A 5,932-nucleotide genomic window follows, 5' to 3' on the forward strand; every position below is an offset into this window, starting at 1 on the left:
TTTGCATGCTTCTCTTTTATTAGTGTAGATGTGTATACTGAGCCATATCAGGTCCCAATAATGAAGTGATATTTAAAATGGACAAAGTAGCCAAAATTGAAGGGTCTCAGGTTCAATTCTGGTCAAGGGCATGTACCTTGGTTGTGGGCACATCTCCAGTAGGGGGTGTGCAGGATGTTTCTCTCTCATCAATGTTTCTAGCTCTCTATCCCTCTCCCTTCCTCTCTATAAAAAGTCAATAAAATATATATATATATTTTAAAATGGACAAAATATGGGTGAGTGAAGTAAACTGAGAAGAACATTCCACAAAGAGGCAGCGTGCCTTGCAGTACACCCAGCAGAGGAGAGCACTGGGAGAAAGGCAAGTGTGGCTGGAACACAGAGAGGCGAGGCGGGGAGCCTGAAGGACTGTGTGGGGTCAGATCATGCTGGGCCTAGGAATCCACGTGTGGGACTCTGAACTATATCCCAAGAATAAAAGTCTCCTTTAAGGTGTAAGCAAGTGCATGACATGTCAGATTTTAATTTTTAAAAAGCTGCTCAGGTTGCCTTGGGGCCTGGATTAAAGGGAAGCAAAGGAGGAGTCACAGAATTTAGTTAGGAGGCTGCTGCAGAGTCCCAGCAGACCCGTGGCAGCACAGACTGCAATGGTGCCTGCAGAGCTGCAGTGCAGCCAGAATTAGCAGGGCTCCCTGCAGACCGGTGCAGGGAGGGTGAAGGAGAGGGTACTCTCAAGATGAGTTTCTGGGCTCTCAGACATTGAGAGTTTATACCAAGCCTTGTGCTAGATGCTTTCCATTATCCCTTTAATTCATTGAAATAGTTGTTTACAACTGAGAAATTAAACAACATTAATTTAATGGTAAATGACTCTGGAAATCCAGAATATGGTCTACTAAATCTAGGACCCAGAGATTATAGAAAAAATAGAAGAAAATAAGATTGGGAAGAAAAGAGCCAAAGTTCAGTTTTGAACATACACCTGATGATCACTTTTTCCTAGCTCAAAAAAATCGGGGGAGATGGCAGCAACAGCAACAAGTTTCTCTGAATCCTGACATGAAAACAGATAAAGAAACCAGATTTCTTATCTCCCCTCCCTAACCCACCTCACTCCACTGGCTCCTGCTCTATGCACAGCAATGAAAACAAAAGTAGGTTCGAGATGCACATGGAGCCAAACCACTAACAGAAATGAGACAGACCTGCATAGTTTCGGTGTCTATGGAGGAAAAAGGAGAGGGGACCACATGCCACCTGACTGAGCTCAGGAAAGGAGAACTCCAATATAGCCAACAGGTATTCAGCAGAAAGCGGGGTGGGCCAGGCCAGGAAGTGCAGCTAAAAATAAGAGAAGGTTTCTCCCAGTCTAAATGCATATTAGGGCACCGCACAGAGGAGAGCCCTCTTGGAGCTAGAAAGAGAAGGTCCGGATAAAAGTGGGAAGAGGATGTCAGAATAAGTCAGCATTTTTTATTTCTGCATGGAAAAATAGAAGCTCCATGAAGTCAGAAGAGCTACCTTGGCCATCCCTCCTATTAGTGCAGGAAAATGAATACTGCATGAAAATAGAAAGTAGATAAATATCAACTACAAAGTTACTACAGGAAAATATAGAAGCACCACAGAAAATATAATCATAGAATAAATTCAAAAGGGAGTTTTCATATCAAAACAACCTAAAAAATGTTTAAGAAAATGATCCAAAGTATGAATGAATGGAAATCAAAATGATTAGAACATCAAATCTCAGAGAAGGTAGGGGAGGGTGGGGGTAAGGGGGAGAGATCAAATAAAGGACTTATATGCATGCATATAAGCCTAACCAACGGACAATAAGGGGTAAGGACATGAATGGGGGAGGGGATGTTGGAGGGGGGTAATGGGGGAATAAGGACACATATGTAATACCTTAATCAATAAAGAAAATTAAAAAATCCAAATGAAAAACCTCAAAAGTAAAATAACAAAACAAAAAGCAATTAGAAATAAAAAAAAGCCATTTCAGTAATGAAGATCAAATTAAAAGAATTTGAACATCAATAAACAAAACTGAATACACTTTAAGAGTGAAAAACGGAAGACATTTTAAATAGTTTTTTTTAAAGATAAAAAGGATTTGAGAGAAAATGACAAATATTTTTAAATAAGCAAAGAAGATACAACTTACAATCTTGGAAGAAGAAAGGCAAAGAAAGGAACCAAACAAATAATAAAAATTATCTTTTAAGCAAAAGCAAATTTCTGTACTACTTATTGACCTGAGACACTGCCTGAGTATATTACCCAAAAGAAACGCCAAAGCATATTCAGTAAAATTATTGGACTTTAAAAGGAAAAAAATATATATTTGAGCATCTAGCAAGTGATTTTTGAGGGAAAGAAAATTACATTACTATCAGACATTTCAGCATAACACTTTATGTCTGAAGAGAATAGTAGATTATGTTGAAGGCCTTCGAGGCAAGAAAATGTGAGGTAAGATAATTCTTAATGCCCAAACCGCTGAGCTCTTGTCTTCCATGGCCCGGTCCTTGGCTGGCGTCAGGAAAATGGCCACAAACTTCCTAGTGCATGAGATCTGGTTTGACAAGTTTCAATATCATAATGCAGAAAGGAAATTCTATGAGCAGATGAATGGGCCTGTGACTGGCTCCTGGTGCCGGAGTTAGGGCCCCGGGGCCTCCAGCAGGCCCACAGCGAGCTCTTCATGCGGATCTCCAGCCTGGCAATGGAGAACCAGAGCCTGCTAGGCTGGTGCAGGACCTGCTGCAGGCCATCGCCAAGCTGAGGCCTGACTGAGTGTGCTGAAGAAGAGCTCACTTGCCCACGGGGCCATAGGCCCGCAGACCTAGTGCATGTCTCCCGTGAGCCAAGTGGAGCCCCCACCGGGTAGGCGGCCACAGCTGCAGAGGATGATGAGGACGAAATCGACCTGTTTGGCAGTAATGAGGATGACAAGGAGGCCGGCAAGCTGCGGGAGGAGCGGCTGCGGCAATATGCAGAGAAGAAGGCCAAGAAGCCGGCGCTGGTGGCCAAGTCCCCATCCTCCTGGGCATTGTGCCCTGGGATGAAGAGACAGACGTGGCCCAGCGGGAGGCCTGCGTGCGCTCTGTCCAGATGGATGGGCTGACCCTGGGCTGCTCCAGGCTGGCGCCTATGGGCTATGGCATCTGCAAGCTACAGATTCAGTGCATCATGGAGGACAAGGCGGGGACCCACCTGCTGGAAGAGGAGATCACCAAGTTTGCAGAGCATGTGCTGAGCACTGGCATTACTGCTTTCTATGAGACCTAAGCTCAAACACTGGGCCTGGGCGGAGGCCCTGCCACCATTAAAGACAGATTTCCAGAAAAAAGAAAAAGAACAATAATTTCTTAATGATTCATGATCTCTGATTTCTTACCAAACCTTTTTACCAAGTGATTTCTGTACTCCCACTGCATCCACATCTAAGGTTAATCTGTTCACTCTAAGGCACCAGGCCAGCCTTCTAAAGAAGAAAAAAACAGCTTTCCATTTTCTGTCAACTTAGGCATTTCGTTTTCAGACTTCCATCCAGTGCTTCCTTCCCTAAAGAGTTAACGTGGTGTGATTCTTAATTTAAAAGTCTTTTTGTTCGGGCTGTCAAATTACATGCCTGTGATAAAATCTTGAAAAATACAAAGACCCACTGTTAATATCCAACATCATTTTGCTGATTGATACCTGCCTTTGCTTTCTGCCACCTTCCTCCACTCTTCTCTCCTTTCATTTTCTCATCTGTCCCCTTCTTGCCCCCTCCTCTCTTTCACACACACACACACACACACACACACACACACACACGTTTTTTCAAAATGCTCTTAAAATTGAGTTTGTGGTATAATAATAAATGTATATTTGGTTTCTGTGCACCCTTTCCTCCTGGCACACAGCTCTGAAAGCCCTTGAAATCACCATTGGCTAGTGTCTTAGTATGCTAATAAGATGATGAGGGGATGGGGGCTCATGGTAGATCAACCACCTGATTAGAACAGAGACACTTTCAGTCCCCCATTCTGACCTGAAGGGAGGAGAGAGGGACTGGAGGTTGAATTAATCACCATGGTCATATGTAATGAGTCATGCCCAATGAAGCCTCCATAAAAATCTCTAAAGTATGATGTTCAGAGAGCCTCCAGGTTGGTGGAAGTGCTGGCATGGAAACTCCCACATACGTTGCCCTATGGCATCTCTCCCATCTGGCTTTTCTTGAGTGTGTGTGTGTGTGTGTGTGTGTGTGTATATATAATATTAACTTTATATATATACAGTATATGAACTTTATATATATACAGTATATGAACTTTATATATATATATACAGTATATGAACTTTATATATATATGTGTGTGTGTGTAAATATATATATATATATATATATATATATATATGAACTGATAATCTAATAAGTAAACTTTCCCACAGTTCTGTAAGTCGTTTAAGAAATTGTCACACTTGAGGAGAGTGTCATAGAGTCCTCCCATTCATAAACAATTAGTCGGAAGCACAGATGACAACCTGAACTTGCCATTGGCATCTGAAGTTGGGGGTGGGGGCAGTCTTGTGAGGCAGAGGCCTTAATGTGTAGTGTCTGCACCCACTCCAGTTAGATAGTGCCAGAAGAGAACTGGTCATTGGGGAGAACCCCCCGTCCCCCTGCTCACATTAGATGGCCAGAATTGAAATATGTATGGCATCATAAAGAGTAGAGAAGGAAATAGTTCTTTATAGATGGTATTTCATCGTACAGAGGTAATTTGAACATTGTCTAATTTGGATAAGTAGTTTATTCTCAATTTTAGAGCACAGTAACCACTGCTATACTTGGATTTTTTTTCATGTTTTAGTGCTAACCAATATTTGCCATAAAACTTAGCTATTTTTGTTCTTTTAACCCTATTTAATAATGCTATGTATTCAGTTAATCTATTTTTTTGTGCGGTAAAAAATATATAAAATTAAATTTACCACCAAAATGTAATATTAAATTTACCACGGAAATGTATATTAAATTTACCACTGTAATGTTAACTATATCCACATTGTTATGCAACAGATCTCTAGAACTTTTTTCTTATAAAACTGAAACTCTATACCCATTAAACATCCCTTATTCCCCTCTCCCCACCTAACCCCAAGGAACCACATGGAATCTTTTGTTTCTATGACTACTTCAATTAACTCATGGAAGTGAAATCACAACATATTTATTTGTGACTGGTTTATTTCACTTACGTAGTATCATATCCTCAAGACAACATCCATGTTGAGCATAAACAGGGTTTTCTGCTTTGTAAAGGCTGAGTCATGTTCCACTGTATGTATACACCACATTTTGTTGACTCAGTCATCTAATATGGACATTTGGTTGCTTTCATCACTTGGCTGCTGTGAAAGTGGGAGTGGACATATCTGTGAGATTCTGCTTCTGATTCTTTTGGATATATATATCTAATCCAAAAGTGGGAATGCTAGACTATATGGCAACTAGAGGCCCAATGCACGAAATTCATGCAAGGGACTTGGCCCTCACAGCCCCTCACAGCCCCGGCCGGCCCTCCCAGCCTGGCTTCATCAGGAAGGTCATCCAGATGGTTATTCTGCTGTTTGGTCTAATTAGCACATTAGCTCTTTATTATAAAGGATTCTATTTTTAATATTTTGAGGAATCTTTCCACTGTTTTCTGTACCATTTCACATTCCCCATCAAAAATAAGGGAGTTCCAATTTCTCCATAGCTGCCTAGCACTTGTTATTTTCAGGTTCTTTTGATAGTGGTCATACTAATAGGTGTGAAGTGATAGTTCATTGTAGTTTTGACTCACACTTTCTGATAATTAGTGAATTTGAGCACATATTCATATGTTTGTTGGCCATTTATCTTCTTTGCAGAAAGACCTATTTA

General features: G+C 41.2%; 1 pseudogene across 1 annotated transcript; it reads left to right on the top strand.

Moving 5' to 3' along the window:
* Positions 1-2,548: 2,548 nt before the first annotated feature.
* Positions 2,549-3,300, top strand: LOC311619683 (elongation factor 1-delta-like; annotated as a pseudogene). The gene has a single exon. The product of its transcript is annotated as an elongation factor 1-delta-like (transcript).
* Positions 3,301-5,932: the final 2,632 nt, after the last annotated feature.

Source organism: Pipistrellus hanaki (genome assembly GCF_964339955.1).
Source record: "Pipistrellus hanaki genome assembly, chromosome: 3".
Lineage (NCBI taxonomy): Eukaryota > Metazoa > Chordata > Mammalia > Chiroptera > Vespertilionidae > Pipistrellus > Pipistrellus hanaki.